Genomic DNA, 19,663 nt, shown 5'->3' on the forward strand with positions numbered 1-19,663 from the left:
ATGCAGTGTACAGGAATAGAACATGGGGAAGAAATACTTAAGTATGGCCACAATTCGGATCCTTTTTTTCTGAATGGGGTGAAAATATGACTAAAACAGAGTTTTACCAAAGATTAGAGTTGTTGAAAGGTTTTCACTTCAGTTGCTGTACACAATTAGAATGGAATGGGGCCAGACAGACCAAATGTATAGAAAACGAAAAATACAGTTTTCACGTTTAAGATTGATTACCGTATTTATTTATGGAAGCCAATTAATATAGGTTTGCTACGTTTTTTCTTGTGCCATTTCTCATTGGATTAGTAGAATTGCAGACCGTGCTGCATACATTAATCTCAAGCTTAACGCATACGTTGTAAGGGGAGGTATGAGCTTTGCAGGCTTATCAAGCGCTGAAATGGTTAAGTAGATTTGAATTTCCCATTGAATAGACCCATTTAAAAAGTTGACATGTGGTGAACTCCTCTAGGGCAGGTTGTGGGAACTTAAACCTTGTGGGAACACAAACTTAGCCTTCTTAGTTATCAGTATTCATCATGTAAAAGTTCATTTTATATCTTGAATTGGGTGAATTAAGCAAAACATTGTTCTTGGCATTTGAACAGAAGATGGAGTGCAGTCAGTACATATCAAAACACAGGTGTAGGGTTCTCGCTGATCTGTCATTTTATTATGCAGTAGTTATCACGGAGTGCAGCTTTTTCCTGTCATGTTTTGCACATTCTGTGAAACAATATAAAAACCATGGCTCTCCTGAAGAGCTTTCAGTTACATTTTGATGCCGCAGGCGCTTGGAAACCATGATGTGCTCGAGGTCACAAACCACCAGAACTGGTGTGAAATAAAGCTGCCCTACTTTAAAGTGCCTTAACAAATTGTTTTGCTGTGGCTATCATCATTTGCATTTACTGTCGCTGTGTCAGAGTGGTGGAAATGGAGAAGGACATCTTTTCTTAACTCCATAACACATCTGTGGCAGATACCATCCCTTTGGACAAATCGGTCATTCACAAATAGAAACAAGCTTCCCACTGCCTTTTTATATTATTGTTCTTACCAAAGACCTCTTCCTGTTCTCATACAAACGCACCACTGTGTGGGCATCAAAGATTTGTTTCAGGGCAAGGCATATGATCACATGGTTATTTCCTAATCTTGGAAACTCTTTAGAGAGTAGAACGTTGTCTGTCTACACGATGAATAAACACACTGTACATTTTACAAGTGTGCTCCAGTTTATAAACACTGCTGCCTATCGAGCTGTTTTTAGAATGTCTGAATGTCTTGAAAAAACAAGGCACCACCCTTGCTTTCTTGATAATGGTTTAAAATGTAAAAATGTGATTGCATATATATATATTTATTGGCATCTTTCACCAAATGCAATGTTAAAGCTGCAGTTCAGTCAATAACCTGCATGTGTGTTTTTTTAATAAATCCGTTCTGTAGTAAGAAAAAATACTTTTAGCATTTTCTGTTTTTAAAAAAACAACTTTGAAAGACCAATTTTCTTGTATTCTATTTTAACAACCATTTGCTAAGGCACTGCCCCTTCATGTCCTGTCACAAGCCCTGGCACACCCCTTTGTCAGCCCTGCCCTCCCTCTAGCACAGCGGTGCGCAAACTGTGGGGCGCGACCCCCAGGGGGGGCGCGACCCTGCCGACGGGGGGCGCGGGGTTTACAGAGGCCCCGCGCGCTTCCCGAAGGCACTTAAATTAAGTGCCGGGGGAGCTGCAGGGCCTCTGTAAACCTTACTTACCGTGGCTCCGGCGGCTTCCTCCCTGCGGCGCCATGGCAACGCGGCGTCAAAATGCCGCTGCGAGGTCATGTGACGTCACGTTGCTATGGCAACGTGACGTCATTACGCCGGAGCGCGGGTAAATTGGGGTTGGGGGGGGCGCGGGAGCGAGGGGACAGCCGTCAGGGGGGCGCAGGGAAAAAAGTTTGCGCCCCCCTGCTCTAGCACATGTCAGTGCAGGAATGCTCATGAATATTCATGAGCTTCCACTGACAGACAAGCAGAATATAAACAGATCCCTTCACTAATTATGTCACCAAATTTCGACCTATCAATACATGGAGAACGAATTGACCTGCAGCTATACAGTTCTTTAGGTAATTAGAGATTGCACACATGAAACTATTGAAGTAAAAAAATAAATTAAAAAAAGACTGAACTGCAGCTTTAAGCTGTCCACTGCCTTTTATTCCTTTTCATTTTATTTAGATTGAGATATCCTTGTAATGTTTTAATCAATTTTTATCAGCCTTGTTACAAAATTGCTGCAGTTTCCGCTTTGTAGCCTAATGATTCAGGTGACTATTCAATATGACGAGTAACATTATATTGTACAGATATCCATACAGTACCTTGCCTTTACTTCAGTGTGAGTTGCATCATTGTTGGCTATGTGTTCGCCTGCTTCTTACTGTATTATCTTGGTGCCCACTACATGATTTCTATGGGGGGGGGGAGGGGTAATTGGTTCTGTAAGAGAGTGAGAACGAATACAGAAGTTGGCACTCAAGTGATCTTTGTGACAAAAGATCAAAATGTTTAATAGATAGTAGATTGACGTTTCGGTCCACTTTCAAGGCCTGCAATCAGACCAAAACGTCATTCTGCCATCATTGAAACCTTTCGATCTTTTTTCACAGACACCTTGAGGGCCAACTTCTTTATTCATTTGGGTTGTCGGTGGGATCCACTTTGCTGCGGACCCACCTTTTGCTGAGCACCGGTGGCGGGTTCCGTGTTTGCGTGAGTGCACCACGTTCTTGCATTGTATATGAAGTGATGCCAGGCATTTCATCCTATCAGTGACTAATTTTCAACTTCAGTTATAGTGTGTTACTCGGGCGCTAGCTCTAACCGTCACTTTGTAAATGGGTATGTAATTTAAGGATAGAAAGGGTATAATACAACCTTATTTGGAGTTCTCTTGAAAAGTCCTCGTGTGACTCAAATTACCCCACTAGGGTCTATCCTGGACCCTTGATAAATATGAAACAAAAGAAGAGATGGGGGAGCACAATGTGAGGGGGATGTAATATCTTTCACTGACGGTCAATGGGGAAAGATTGCGCACTCCTGATCTAGATCTAACCTCTGCTCTATCCACTGAAGACGAAACAGTGAACAAACAATACATATTTCTAAACCTTTGGAAGTTGAAAATTATGAAACAAAAGAAGAGATGGGGGAGCACAATGTGAGGGGGATGTAATATCTTTCACTGACGGTCAATGTGGTGTTTATACCTCTATTGATCCCTCATAGAAAGATCAAAAAACTCCTTGGATGGGGAGCTTGCGTACAAATGTGTGATCACAGGGATTAGATGGAAAAATAAATAAACTTACACGGCCTTGTGTAAGTTGTATCCCATCAAGGTTTCTTTTACTTCCTTTCGAGTCTTGCTTCTGGATGGTGGTGCTTCTTTCTTTCTGGTCCTTTTTTCTCCTTTAGGTCGGTGGATTCTTGACTGTAGTTCGCCTCTCGTGTGGATGTAAGTGTAAACAATAAAAGAAGGCAATTAGGCACATACATACACAGATCTGCTGCGGTAAGGGGGTGAAGCAATATGATATTGCATGTATCCGATACTGATAAATAATATTCCACTCACACGGCCTAATGTGAGTGGTCTCCTATATCTGTATCTTGTCAACGCCCATACGGTTAACAGGTCTTCGGGTAGATATCATAAAACCAATGACCAGGGCTCAAATGTTCAAACCTGGTGGGAGGGGAATAGAGGGATATACCAAAATACTCACACGGGCCAGTGTGAGTACACACTCGTAGAGGTATCTTTGATACTCCAGTAGCAATGATAGGAATGGTAGGTAAACACCTAGGGGCTACACACAGTCTCAAGGGGACTCAGGGACACTGAACACTATGGGGGGTGATAACTTTATTAAAACTAGCATAGAATAAGCAATAAACACTTAAAAACAATAAGGGGATAGGAAATATAAAAACAAAGAAGCCACTGCTGCTTCTAATTGGGAGAATGAAACAGCAAAAGGAATCTCTTGGTGGTTAGTGGGCACAAAGTCTCTTTTCTCCGCGTCCGGATGAAGAGAGTTTCCACAGCACCTCCGGTTCCTCTCTGAGTGCTGCACAGTTCCAAAGTCGACGAGCACATTTTTATTCTCCCAATTAGAAGCAGCAGTGGCTTCTTTGTTTTTATATTTCCTATCCCCTTATTGTTTTTAAGTGTTTATTGCGTATTCTATGCTAGTTTTAATAAAGTTATCACCCCCCATAGTGTTCAGTGTCCCGGAGTCCCCTTGAGACTGTGTGTAGCCCCTAGGTGTTTACCTACCATTCCTATCATTGCTACTGGAGTATCAAAGATACCTCTACGAGTGTGTACTCACACTGGCCCGTGTGAGTATTTTGGTATATCCCTCTATTCCCCTCCCACCAGGTTTGAACATTTGAGCCCTGGTCATTGGTTTTATGATATCTACCCGAAGACCTGTTAACCGTATGGGTGTTGACAAGATACAGATATAGGAGACCACTCACATTAGGCCGTGTGAGTGGAATATTATTTATCAGTATCGGATACATGCAATATTATATTGCTTCACCCCCTTACCGCAGCAGATATGTGTATGTATGTGCCTAATTGCCTTCTTTTATAGTTTACACTTACATCCACACGAGAGGCGAACTACAGTTAAGAATCCACCGACCTAAAGGAGAAAAAAGGACCAGAAAGAAAGAAGCACCACCATCCAGGAGCAAGACTCGAAAGGAAGTAAAAGAAACCTTGATGGGATACAACTTACACAAGGCCGTGTAAGTTTATTTATTTTTCCATCTAATCCCTGTGATCACACAATTGTACGCAAGCTCCCCATCCAAGGAGTTTTTTGATCTTTCTATGAGGGATCAATAGAGGTATAAACATCACATTGACCGTCAGTGAAAGATATTACATCCCCCTCACATTGTGCTCCCCCATCTCTTCTTTTGTTTCATAATTTTCAACTTCCAAAGGTTTAGAAATATGTATTGTTTGTTCACTGTTTCGTCTTCAGTGGATAGAGCAGAGGTTAGATCTAGATCAGGAGTGCGCAATCTTTCCCTGCTGCGCCCCCCTGCCTGCTTCCCTCCCTACTCGCGCGCCCCCCCCCCCCCCTTACCTTTTCTCGGGCTCTTCGCTTCAAATGACTCCATGGGGTCACGTAATGTCACGTTGCCCCGCTGCATCATTTGACTCCAAGTTGCCATGGAGACGCGTCGCCGAAGACAAGTTAAGTGAAGTTGCAGAGGCCTCATGCAACCCCCCAAGGCATTTAAATGAATGCAGGGGGAAGAGCGCGGGGCCTCTGCAACCGCTGCGCCCTCCCCGCCTGAAAAATGTTGCGCCCCCCAGCTTGCACACCCCTGATCTAGACCATCTTGTACTAGTGCATAATCCACTAATTGCATCTTTTTTTTACAAAATGCCTATCCTTTTCATTTGCCTTTGCGGAACCTGAAGAACAGGACATATCTTTGATGTTGCCTTTCAGAAGGTGACATTGTACGGTCCTTTTAACGTGGACATGTCACACGCTACAGTTTATACATTTGGTGGTTCTGTAGTTAGTGCTAAGTGGCGCTTAATAGGAGCTGCGGTTCAGAAGCATCTACAATGCATTTGTTTCCACGATGCAGCCAAGAACTGTGGCTGTGAAGCAAATTTTGAATACCTCTTTTGGTAATATATGGTATAATTTCAACATGCAGTTGATTTCCATTTTTTCACTCTAAGGTACAGTGTAGAACTGTGGACCCCAACACTGAAAGCCCTTGTATATACTGCTATGAGTACATGTTCATCACAATGAAGGTGCACTGAGCTTGGGCTCCGAGCACAGATTACATAGCTGCCAGTGCTTATTGGATAACTTTCCAATAATCCTAAGGGCCTGGCATGGATCAAAGTGGAACTGGCAGCAACAAGATGGGCAGTGCATTCAATTTTGGTGCACAACAACTCTGCATGCAGAGCTTTGAAATAAGCACAAGGCAACTAATGTGCTGGCCAAATTGAAAAATACCATTCACCGTTGGCTGACCTGACGTGGCTTAAAGGCAGCATTCGTCTCAATAGACAAGGTCTTGACCGTGTTTGTCCCATGGAATGACCCATATCCCATGTCTTGCACATGCCTAGTATCTCATTGTGAACTATAGCATTAACAAAGCAGCAGAAGTAGAGCCAGTATTGTGTGGGCAGGGTCTGCTCACGACCTAAGCGGTTTACAGCAAGCATTGCACGTTATGAAAATGCAACAAGCAGAAAAAGGCTGTAGACAAATTTAAGTGCATATGATGTATTATCGGCATGTTTTTAATAAAGACCATAAGATTGCAACAATTCATGGGAAAGCTGTGGAGTTAAATAAACTATAACCAAGCCATACTTTATTTGTCCAGATTTTGAGTTGATAGTCAGCATCCGCCTTATAATTTGCTGTACCCTACCATTTCATTTATATGCCAACGGACTAAAATGTGTAAACCAGTCAAAATAATATGGCTGCGCTCTAATCTAAGGTCGGTGGTCAGTATTTTTGTATCCTGCAACCTACTTGGCAGCTAAGAACAACCCTAACCACAAACATGAAACTCATCCTGGGAGTACCGCTATAGCCCCACCCTCTCCCAACACTGCTCACAATTTTCCATTTGTCCCAGTATCCAAAGAGATTACACAAGCGCTCCTCAAACTAAAACTAAGCAGCCAATGTGGACCTGACTTACTGCAATCTAAAATCCTAATACTTGGTGCCCCTGCCATTGCCAAACCAATTGCTTCCATAGTAACTCTATCCTGTCTGCAGGCCATATCCCTACGACCTGGAAAACTGGCAGAGTTGTCCCAATCTTCAAACGTGGCCCCAAGAACACTGTCTCAAACTACAGGCCAATCTCTCTTACCAATACGGTGGGCTCATTTGCATGTCATTTCCCAGAATCCCTTGCTGCAGTGGAAGCACTGTATGCTAGGTGATGATAGCGAAAGGCAGGGTTGCAGACCTGTCTAAGACATGTGAATGTGCTCACAAGTAATATTTTTATATGTTATATGGTAGTTTGTTTTTAGTCCCCTTTTCACCCACCATAACCTAAATAATGTGTGGTGAAGACCTACCCAAAGTCTCAAATTGCAAAGCCAGACCACCAACCTCACACTGATGAGACCCAAAAGGTCGAAACAGTCTGCAAGTGGGTTCACTGGCTTTGCATCTCATCCCAGGCTATGTTTAAAAGCTGTGTTTAAAACAGCGGGCATTGGCTTAAGGGCTCCATGTAATAATGGACTTAAGACAAAAGGTGGCAATGTGTGCTCATTTACTTGTCATTTCCCAGAATCCCTTGCTGCAGTGGAAGCACTGTATGCTAGGTGATTAATGGCAAAAGGCAGGGTTACAGACCTGTCTAAGACATTTGAATGTGCATACACGTAATATTTTTATATGCCCAATACTATCCAAAGTCATGGAAACCTGAAACACTCCACGGTAACTACCCTGCTAAAAGTTTGCAATGAAATCTAGTGTGGAATGGAACTGGGACAATTCACTTGTGCAATATTCCCAGATTTTGCAGAGGATTGCAAAAGTCTCGCTTCTTATGAATCATCAATTTTTTTTTTTTTTTAATGATTGTCGTGGTTTGTTGCATCTGTTCTCAGGTCTCCTTTATGGCAGTTGTTCTTAAACCTCTACTTGCAGCCGTTCTTAAACCTCTATTTGCAGCCGTGATCCAGACCAATAAAGTAACTATCCAGTATCCTATTTGTATTTTAATTGTGCTTTTGCTTGCAAATGCTCTGGTTATTCCTAAAACCTGTTGTAGCCAGTGTTCCCCCAAAGAGAACCAGGAACACTTTTACCAGGAAGTGATACATTCAGAGTTGCCTCTCGTTTTCAAGTATGTCTCCTGGGCATAGAGTTAAGATGACAAATAATACAGCTCAACCCTGTTATAGCGTGAACCGCTATAACGCGGTTTGAGCATGGACCCCGAATTAATTTTTTTTATTATTTTTTTTTACATTTTTAAAAAAAAAAATCACTGCACACTACACTCACTGCACACTACACTCACACCTCCCACTCCCCCTCCCTACCTTTGGTGTAGGCTGCTGAGATAGGAGCGGAGCTGCCATCGGGAGGAGGAGGGGTGTCGGTAGGGGTTGGGGGTGGTGTGGATGCCGGTAGGGGGGTGAGTGAGGAGCAGGCTGGGACTCGGAGGGCCGCGTAGGCTAGGCCCAAAACTGGTTGTGCCGCGTAGGAGTGGTGTGTCAGAGACACACAGACTGGGGGCAGGCGCGGAGGGTCTCTGGATGCCGGGCGATGGGCCGGTAGGTGTGGTGGCTTGGGGGGGGGAGGATGGTAATGCCGGTTGGGTGGAGGGGGGTGAATGCCGGTTGGGTGGAGGGGGGTGGATGCAGGGGGGGACCGTGTGGATGCCGGGGGAGGTCGATTGAGGAGCAGGCTGCGGCTCGGAGGGCCGCGCGGCCTAGGCCCAAAACTGATTATGCCTTGGAGGGCCCGAGCGGAGGGTCTCTGGATGCGGCGGGCCGGTAGGTGTGGGGGCCTCGCGGGGGATGGAAGGTGTTTGCCGGTGGAGGGGGATGGTAATGCTGGTTGGGGGGAGGGGGGTGGATGCCGGTGGTGGTGGGGGGGGGGGGGTAGAGACCGTGTGGATGCCTGTGTGGTGGGGGTGAGGAGCAGGCTGCGGCTGGACTCGGAGGGCCGCTGTTGGTGGGCCTGGTGGCTGCTGGGGAACGTGTAGGGCTGCCGGCCACCTCTTCCCTCCCGATCGGGAGCGCGGTGGCCATTTAAAAAAAATAATTAGCGCGACCCGGTTCTAGCGCGGTCGGATCGGGTGGCCTCCGAGGACCGCGCTATAACGGGGTTGAGCTGTACATGTTTACAAATACAGTTACATAAGTGAACAGGGTAAACATTATATACAAGACATTGCGTGCATACTTAAAGATAATATATGTTATAGGCGTAATATATGTTATAGGCATATGTAACGGTTACAGACCAGATTAAAATGTGAGACGGCCTTAGTTTTGAAAGAACTTTAACTGGTGATGGCTGTGAGACACTCCTACCACAACCCTACGGTAGGTTGTTCCAGTTTTTGGGTGCACGGTAAGAGGAGGAGCGGCCGGATACTTTGTTGAGCCTTGGGACCATGAACAGTCTTTTGGAGTCAGATCTCAGATAAGTGCTGCATGTGGTAGGGGTGAGGAGCTTGTTCAGATAGGCAGGTAGCTTGCCCAGAAAGTATTTGAAGGCAAGACAGGAAAGATTAACTTTGTGCCTAGACTCAAGTGATGACCAATCTAGTTTTTTGAGCATTTTGCAGTGATGTGTTTTAGTTGCATTGACGGAGAAAGCAGCATACTGAATTGTAGAGGGTATCAAGTTTGCTAAGGTGATTTTGAGGTGCCATACCATATACTATTTCCCCATAGTCTATAAATGGCATTGGCATCTGCTATGCAATGCTCTTTCTGACCAGCAGACTTGGGCCCGTAATATAGTGGGCACACGCGTGTGCCTGTGCGAACGCTCGTGACGCACACATTTTGTGTGTATGGTCCATGCTGCTGTGAGTGACAGGCTTGGAAGGTAATGTGTGTGTGTGTGTGTGTGTGTGTGTATAAAAATTTTTTAAAAGACATGCTGTGAGAACAAATTATTAATATTGTACATACATACAAATTGCGGTAGCGGCGTGAATACTTACTTTTCAGAGTCTTCCTCGCTATCGCCTGGCTCCACGCTCACTACCGTGCCCGTGTGCACGGCCCCAACATACAATGGCTGGCTAACCACAGCCAACTAACTGCCGCACGCACCCACTATATTACGGGCCTTAGGGTGGATTAGTTCCTATAATGTTTTAATTTGAGGAGCGCTTGTGTAACCTCTTCAGATACTGGGAAAAATTGAAAATTGTGGGCAGTGTTGGGAGAGGGTGGAGCTATAGGGGACTCCCAGAATGAAGTTTGTGGTTCGGGTTGCGTTTCGCTAATTCGTTAGTAGCACACCCCACAAAGTATTCATTGAATGCATTTGCAATGTCTGTGGGATTTGTCAGAGTAATATCCTTCTTAATGATATTACTTGGTTGTTGATGGTTAGAAGGCTGGAATATATTGTTGATGACCTTTCAGAAGTTAGCTGGATTTTATGTATTCTGGAAAAAATTGTCAGAATACAAATTGTGCATTTGCATGTCTTGTTTGCCGTATGCACATACAGCAGCGCTCCGCTTCTCGGCGATCCGCTGATACGGCGGCACCGAGAAGGGGGCCGCCATGTTGGATTGTAAGTCACGCATGTGCAGAACGGGCGGGTGTGCCCGGCGCGCATGCGCAGACCGCAGTTTGCGTGCTCAGAGCATAGGTCGCACATGCGCAGAATGGCAAAAATGCTGGTTTGCGCATGCGCAGAACTGAAAATCGCCGGATCCGTTTTCTGGCGATTTTCACTATACGGCGGGGCTCTGGAATGGAACCCGCCGTATACCCGGGGCCCTGCTGTATTCTGCAGGCATCTGTAGTTATTAAGATCCTTGGTAGTGCCAGTTACTTTGTTGCTTTTCCACAAGGCATCACTATGGTGGTAGAGCGATTTTATAAGGTCGGTTGTTACCCATCCGAACATTACAGAAAGTGTACATTATAGGTTTGCGTGGGGGAGGGAGGCGGAAATCAGCCACGGTTACGTTTTAACCTGGGCCAGTGACGCATTGAACTTTGTCTTATATTTAGGGTCTGAGTCTGGCCCCTTCCGTCCACTTTGTCAGTCAACAAACCCGTCAGAACTTGGTACATTGTGAGTAACTGGATCACATGCATGTTGATTGTGCTATGGCTTTTATTCCCTTTGAATGTGTACATTGATTACTATAGAGGATTTTGGTTTGGTGCATATATTTTGTTTCTGTTATTTTTACAAGCCTGGTGTTGATATAAATATATACATTCTAATATAGTTATGGAAAGCACCACTATTCAGCCATTCATTCCTGCATCTGTTGGAAAAATAAAATGATTTGTTGCGGTACGGGCAAATCTTTCCAAACTTTGTAGTGGCTAGAGGCATTATTACTTGCCAAAAGATCACTGATTTTGTGCATTCAAATACCCCAGTATTCACAGTTTAAAAACGCAGTGGATGGCTGTGGTAAAACAGGACTAACTTTGAATAAAACCATCCTAACATTTTTGATTTAAAAAGTCCTTACATTTATTTTCTTTGTTTTTGTTCTTATGTAATATTGTGTTTTAATTATATACAATATGGGCCACTATAAACAGTTTGCGCATCTCAAATCACACAACTGAAGTTGGAAGTGTCTCTACAAGCAGGCTTGTAGAAGCCGTGGAAACATTCTCTCAGTGCATTTAGTGTTCAATTCTTATCAACCTTTTAGTGCAGATGACGCTGGGCATATCCTATCCAGGCAAAACTTGCTAGCTTTGCAGTTTTTGTGGATCAATTTTTTTTTCCCCATATACTATGTCGTTGCATTTCATAGGAATTGAGATACCAACTATGTAAAGTATGGTACAGCTCAACCCCGTTGTAACGGGATCCGTTACAATGCGAATCTGCTTACAATGCGATGCATGCGTGGCTCCCAATTTTCGTATTTATGAATATTTTACAACACAATTATTGGTGTCTTAAATACTTTATTGTACAATGCATACAATTGTACATTATTTCTAACGCGATCCGCTTATACCGCGATGTGATTCTTTGGACCCCAAGCACAGCGTTCGAAGGGGGTTGAGCTGTATTTGACACAAGTAATTCTGGGCACTTCTAGAACAAATTTAACGCGGTTGGAGCAGACAATGCAAAGAATAAGATTTTATAAATTGTGGCCCCAAAAAATATAATTTTAAAGAGATTCTGGATATGCGTCTGAGGATTAGTGAAACGTTTGCCTCACAATACGTTTAGATTTTTTTGTATGCCTGCCTCCATACACCTGTCCATATTGCAGAAGCAAGGCAACGTTACTGTAGTATTCATATATGTACTGCAACTGCTTGTGTCAATTCTTCTTTATGGATAGGAAACACATGCATCAAGTGTCACCCTAAAAATGACAATGCAGTAGTTTAGTGAGAAATGGCTCTTGTATAGATCTGGCGGTGTTCTCTGCGTCATACTGTACCTGGTAAAATGTTTACATCAATCTATACTCTGAAGTGCACAGAATCTAATGTTTAGTAGCTGGTGCCAGGTAAAAATGTATTGCCCAAAATAACATGCCGCTGGTACAGTGTTTGACCCTGTATCTGTGCTTCCAGGTCACGGGCTCTTTGTATAAACCAGTGCTAATTAGTACACATCTGCTAATGAAAACCACGTCCTCTATCAGAAGGAATCATTGCTTATTGCGTGTGCACTGGAAGCCGGTCTGTAGGCACCTCTGTGGCCTCATTTTTCCCAAATTGATATACAGGCATACCCCGCATTAACGTACGCAATGGGACCGGGGCGTGTATGTAAAGCGAAAATGTACTTAAAGTGAAGCCCTACCTTTTTCCACTTATCGATGCATGTACTGTACTGCAGTCGTCATATACGTGCATATCTGATGTAAATAACGCATGTGTAACAGGCTCTATAGTCTCCCCGCTTGCGCACAGCTTCGGTACAGGTAGGGAGCCGGTATTGCTGTTCACGACGTGCTGACAGGCGCATGCGCGAGCTGCCATTTGCCTATTGAGCGATATGTACTTACTCGCGAGTGTACTTAAAGTGAGTGTCCTTAAACCGGGGTATGCCTGTACATTTCCCAATCTAGCCTATTTGTTGTCAGAGGGGAAGAGATTAAATGAGGCCTTTTCTGGCAGCAAAGTAGATAAAATGATTAGATTGTAAAACTTGTATTAAAGCAGCAATCCTGCTTGGTCATAGTTATTATTATTTTTTTTTTTTAACCTTTATTTGGGTGGGTGGGGGGTTACGAGATGGGGACCTGAACCTTGCTATTTACAGCTCTGGGGACCTTTCTTTCCTTCCCCCCCCCCCCTCCACTAATTACCAGAAATACTTACCAGTGCACAGTGCAGTTGCCGACTTTTACATGTACCTCGAAATGGTCCGAAATCTAGCGGTTCCGCTGACCCAGAGGAAGCCGCCATGTAATAATTTGCCATGTTCTATCAGTCACCACTTCATGAGGAATGACTGGTAACTTCACCAGTAAGTATCTCGGACCAGATGCCTTATGCATAATAAAGTGAAACAGGCAAAAAAAAGTGCACTTTTCACACACAATTTGCCAAATCTGGCAATGGTGAACATTTTACGGTGAGAGCCACCATAATTTCTTGCTAGGTTTATATTCGTTCAACACAAATGTATTGAAATGTACCAGAAATATCTTGTAATGCTATATCAACTATATGTAAAATGTTACTTTAGGAAGAACCATAGGCCCTATTCTAATGGCTGTGGCTTTCGGATAGGAAAGCGGAGGTTCCATGGGATCAAAGATTTCCTAGTTAATGAGCGGTTAAAAATCTGTACACTATGGTAAAGTATACGATAATATGCCCTGTCAATGTGTACACTATGGTAAAGTATACGATAATATGCCCTGTCAATGTGTACACTATGGTAAAGTATACGATAATATGCCCTGTCAATGTGTACACTATGGTAAAGTATACGATAATATGCCTTGTCAATGTGTACACTATGGTAAAGTATACGATAATATGCCCTGTCAATGTGTACACACTATGGTAAAGTATACGATAATATGCCCTGTCAATGTGTACACTTGCATATCCGTGCACTGAATTTCATGTAGTCAAAATAACATTCAGTATTTTAGAAACGGGAAAAGATTTGGGGGAAAGATTTGGGGGCATGTGGGGGAGCTATTGTTTGTTTTTCTGTACTAAGCCTCTTGAAATGAGATATGAAGAATAACCCCCATTCTTAAACGTGTGGTTATTAGTTGGTGGATATGAAGCTCAGAGGCTGTGTTTCACTGCGCAGACTCGCTGTCAGATCTCAGCGATTTCACAGTTGCAGAATTTGGGGCTAATTATAGCAGTTTTAAGTCGTTATGCAGCGGAGGAGATTTTTTTAAGAGGCATCTAAAAAAATAACTGCTTAAATATTAACCTACACTGGGAAAGTGTACAGTGCAGAATGTAGCAAAACTGCCCAGAAATACATCTGTAATATTAAAGTACAGCGAACCTCATGATCACTTATACAGTGCACAATGTTCACTTCAAGTGTTAGAGGGAGAATATTTTTCAAAGTGCTGCTTTAACAGAAAATATGTTGGACTATTTAAGCGGTTCAGCTGCATTTTGTTAGCTGCAGAGTCCGAGTAAGGCAAGCCTCTTTCTAAAAAATAATGACAAAAAAAATAAGTTAAATGAAAATAAATCTGCTTTGGTCAGATGTGCCAAGAGCATAGTTTACAGAAAGTAAAACCTTTAAAAGCCTGTTGGTTCTCTGGTTAACAAAGCTAGCGGAGCTAATGTCTTTATCAGAGCAGTGTGGGTTTGTGTTGATATACTGTGGTAAAGGAAAAGGATGTCATGTAGATATGATGAGTGATTAGCACTAAATATAGCTCTGTATAGCGAACAGACAAAGCCCTGTTTCATATGAAGATTCACACAAACACAGGGTTGAATGCAAGGAAGCCATCTTAACCTTTTCTCTGCCGGAGGACTAATCATTAATTCCACAGGAACTTCATGAGAATGAGGCGGATGGAAGAAGCAGTGGTGTTCTCAGCTGAGCAGACACATGCTGGCTCCCTTCTGCTGTTGGGAGCTGGAACTAGTTTAGGGGAAACAAAACATTACTATTAGAGGCTTTACTTTGGCTTGCGCAGAATTTCTTATACAATTCCAAGTCCGTAACAAAGCACGGTCAGCTGACTTTCTTAATGGATGTCTACAGTGCAAAGGTTCAATGTGATTTTCTTTTTTTTTTATATATATATATACATATATTTATAGATTGGTCCGGGCCACTGTTGAAATGTTTTCGCTCTTTTTATGTCTTGTTCGTACAGAATATATCTGAATAATGTAAAACCTACTGTAAAGACCAAACGGAACGAAGGCAACTTTCCATAACATGGGATACGGCCACTAGTGTAAAAGTGTAATAGAAACATTGGCACCACGAGTACGGATATTGCAGGCTCTTGTGTGCATACGTTTGGAAAGAGTGCGGGTCTGGAAGGTGGCGGTTTGAAAGCCAGTTTGTAGAATATGTGCAAGCTGTTTTTCTCGGTTTTGGTTCTTTTCTCTATAAATACAGAGTGTAAAGTTTCACATACAGTATAGAAGGTACTAAAGTGCTGCTCGAATACTCCCAATCTCGTGTTGTAGGTTTCGCCTGGTGCTCTATCCTTATGGTGATCCTTTTGTCCCTATTGGGCGACATGTCCTTACTCGTGAGTGTACTTAAAGTGAGTGTCCTTAAACCGGGGTATGCCTGTAACGCTTTGGCCAAAGGGTTTAACTAAATAACCAAGTAATTATTATAATTATTGATGTATTTGAACTTGGTACTTATTACCATTTATGTTTTGTCAATTTGATGTAGCATTGGGCACCCCTATCTTTTGTTGTATACATTTGCCACGCCCAGTAGCACTCTTTTTTTTGACATACATATATACTCATGATGTGGTGGGTGTAGGAGTTTGAGCTAGCTGGGAATGTGTGTTAATTTATATGTGCACCACATCTTTTTATTTTTTTTACAAACCTAATCCAGTCTCACAATTGCTTCCAAAATCAGGTATGTGGAGGTAATCCAGGCAGTACGAGTTTAAATTCCAGAGAATCGAGAAATGATAATCGGGCAGATCTGTGATCTCAAAAGATATCACATGATACCCAATTAGTTTCCTAATTTGTTTGTAATAAATGAACCTAGAAATTGAGGTGCGTTGAATAGTGTTGCCAGGTGTCCGGCATTGAACTGGACTTTCTTGTATTTGGACACTGTCCAGTAAAGAAAAAGAGCATACCAGGCATGTATGTGTAGTGTGCTCCATCCCCAGAATTTTTTTTAACAAAATAGAATATGAAATGGTGCAAATTGGTGCACGCTTGGAGTAAATTTAGAAACCATGACGTAACGGCCTGATCATTCATAAATAACATGCCTCTCCACCGACTTTTCCCGAGCACCCCGTGCCTTTCACCATTGTGTCCAGTATTTTTGGAGTAGCCACTTGGCAACCCTAGTTGAAAGTCATTTGGTCCACTTAATTTGGCAATTTGCCTTATTTTCTATAAAGCCACAGACCTTCCTTAATGTTCAGCTCTGCACAAAGGAAACACAACCGTATAGGGATCCAGATGCAAAACGCCAGCATTTACTCATTCCCCCGCTGGAAAGCTTCTGCCTGAAATTTCTTCCGTTTGTGTCTCTCTTTTTTTTTTTTTTTTAAGGAAATGCTAATCTTTTACCTTTTATTTATTACTCGTTGGGAGTTAGGGCTGGGACCCGCTCCGCCGGGCGGCCGCGCGAGCGTTCCCCACCAGCAGGGGAATCCTCCCGAGCAGGTCCCAGTCCCCCCTCGCTGCTGGCTCACTACGCGCTGTGACGCGTCAGCCGCCAGGGGATGCAAGAAAATTGTGATCCCGAGCGGTGACGCGTCACGTGGTGCGCTGATGAGCCAAGCGGGCTGTCATCAGGCAGCTTCCTACACAAGGTGTGTGTGTGTGTGTCATTTGTGACATAAGGGGGAGGGAGCTGCTTACCTTACAGCAGCCCGCAGCAGCTCCCTCCTGCAGCTCGAGCCCGTGGAGGGAGGGGGGAGTAGCGGGTCCCTGCGCTCAAACCACGCCCCCTGCTCCCGCTCCCTACAGACCGGATATCGCGGTCTCTATCTGTCAGCGCCCCGCCTGTCTGCAGTGCGGGCGCGCTGACTGAGGGAGCGGGGCCTTAGCCTTATTCATTACAGTACAATAGTTCCAATCTGGACACTATCGCAGAGAAGTTTTTGTGCTATAGTGCTGTGATTGGCAGAATCGCAGTGTAATTAATAAACACCATAGTCTGTCATATTGCACAGGATATTATTTTTATATTAATTGCTTGATGCCGTTTGCTCCCCTGTTCTTAAAAATAGAAATGTTACTACTTGTACTATATATCAGCACGTGGGAATGAAATGTTGTGGATGTACGGAAAGGACAATGCACAGGACAGACACCATTAAAACCAATATAAATGTCCTGTTTAATGTTTTCAACTTATCGGGACCCCTTAGACAGAGTAGCAGTTGCTAAATTGCAACCATTTTAAAGAGCCTAATGTACACACTATTGGTACTTTAAAAACCATGTACAGGCTGATGCCTTAGAAATACGTGCAGTTGTTCTAAAGTAATTCTTCATTAGTGCTGTGGTTGCCGTGAAGCTGCTATGTTCTGCAGTACCACAAAAGCTGAAATCAGCTGATGATCTGCTAGCATGGAAAATCACCAGTGGTTGAATGTATGGGTTATACATGTTGAGTGAGTCATTCTGTCACTGGGAGATAATCTCTCATCTCAGACACACTAAAGGTCTTTGGAGTCCCACTTGTTGAAGTTAGTATAACTCTAAAAGTCCTCATTTAGTTTCTCATTGGAGTTTTTGAAGAACAATATATACTGTACAGTATGTGGCTCGTACAGTATCTCAGACCATGTCCCCGCTGCTCCTATATTGGTTTTCCTGGAACAACCTGGGCAAATCCACTTTTCTAGGAAAACACAAATAACCGATCTACTTGTTTACTGATTAATTTGCAGAATAATGTAAAAGCACGAAGGTCACCATAAGAAAAGCCACATTTATTATCTTTATTTTTACCACTTAATAGCTGTTCCTTTCCCCATATTTTACTCCTTGCACGTAATCTCGTAAGAGACCGTTTTAGGCTTTTTGTACCTAAGGTGAGGTTTTATTTTAATTTATTTTTCACCCTCTCACATTTTATTATTGTTTCCTTGTTATCATTTTCTCTCCCATATGCCCACCACTTTGTGCTCCTCCCCCAGAACTTTATTGGGAAACTGCTTTTGACCATCAGCCTCTGCTTGCCCAGCTTCAAGGTGTGCAGTATATGAGAACGCATTCAATGAAAGCCAATTCAAAGCCTCAATGCTCCCATTTCTACCACTTCTTGCCAGTGCTATCCAAAGCCCGACGTTAATCTCGACGGTGAAGTCTGCAGATGCTACCTTTCCCCCAACCCTTCTCAGATGTTCTGTGTATGTAACCATCTAATGTGTCATCTAATTATACGTGTTCATATTACGGTATTTTTAGAAGATAACTGGTGTAGAAGACATTTGAAGCTTGAAGCTTTACTTTTACCTGATATCTGCTATTCAGACATGTTATGCTGAGGTGGCAGCATTATTCATTCTCCCGTCCTGACAGGTGCTGTGGTCTTTGGCTGTTCAGGGAAGAGCGTCTTTGAGTGAGATGTAGCAGAGAGCAGATGGCGAGGCACAGCAGTTGTGTACATGTTAACTAATCCTCGGGGAGGCATCTCTATATATCCCTGCAACTCCCGAACCAAAACTTACATTGTAAACTCTTTGAGACAGAAGTTCATTTTGCCGGCATTTTTTTTTGTTCTTGGGAAACGCTGGAAGTGCTACTTGTAATAAATATAGTTTCATAAATTCCATGTAGCTGATTAAAAAAAAAAAAAGTTTAAACAATTTCAGTCTAATTGGATTCCATATATATATATATAACTTTTCAATGACTCTTAAAATAGCTGTTTTACTTGTATCTTGTGAAAAAATAGTTTTGCCTTTCTCCGGGAAAACTGGATATAAGCATTTGATGATATCATCATTACTTTGCAAACAAACAGAGCTTGAACGACTGACAGTCCCATCATCCAAAGGCAATAGCTAAAGATTGTTGCCCGATTTTATTTAGAAAAGGTCTCAATCCGTTGTATTTAGCCTGGTAATCAAGCCACTGTTCACTTTCACCGCAAGACAAATGAATGAATATTCATAGCAGATGAGAGGTGGCATAGCAGATATGTACATAGCGTGGCTACCTGAAATATGTGATGGGTAGTGGATATATCTTCTGGGGTAGATTATTGTTCTTTGTTGTGACAAATCGCAGCAAAAAAGATAGCCAGCAAAGAAAAAAACGGCACTGAAAATAAGTTGGACAAAGACCAGCTATTGCCCCTTTTGTATAGTTACAGGAAAGGGCCCAATATAAGGAGGCTCCCCATACCAGCTCTTACAGAATTCCCTATTCAATATGCTGTGAAAATGCTTCCCAGTGCTGAAGAAGAGTTGCGCTCTGAACAAATAGTTGGGGCGAACATCTTCTGCAGCACAAGGAATATGGCTTTCCGTTTGAATAGGGGCCACAGTGTCTGAACTGTATTAAAAATCGCTGAAATTTGTTTTAAATCTTTTTTTTTTTTTTTTAAAGTTATGCAAACAAATTTCAACTACAGGGCAAATCGCAAGGTTCTCCTTTTAAAAGAAATAAATCCTCAAAATTTTAAGTCTGTCAGTACGTCAAGCACGTACATACCTACCTGACCCTGTATCTGCTCTCCCTCAT

General features: G+C 43.0%; 1 protein-coding gene across 3 annotated transcripts in view; it reads left to right on the forward strand.

Annotated features, from left to right (window-relative positions):
* The window catches only part of GNAL (G protein subunit alpha L), a 340,967-nt gene that overhangs the window by 278,903 nt on the left and 42,401 nt on the right, over window positions 1-19,663 (forward strand). The gene's annotated exons all lie outside the window — the stretch shown is intronic.

Source organism: Ascaphus truei, chromosome 2 (assembly GCF_040206685.1).
Source record: "Ascaphus truei isolate aAscTru1 chromosome 2, aAscTru1.hap1, whole genome shotgun sequence".
Lineage (NCBI taxonomy): Eukaryota > Metazoa > Chordata > Amphibia > Anura > Ascaphidae > Ascaphus > Ascaphus truei.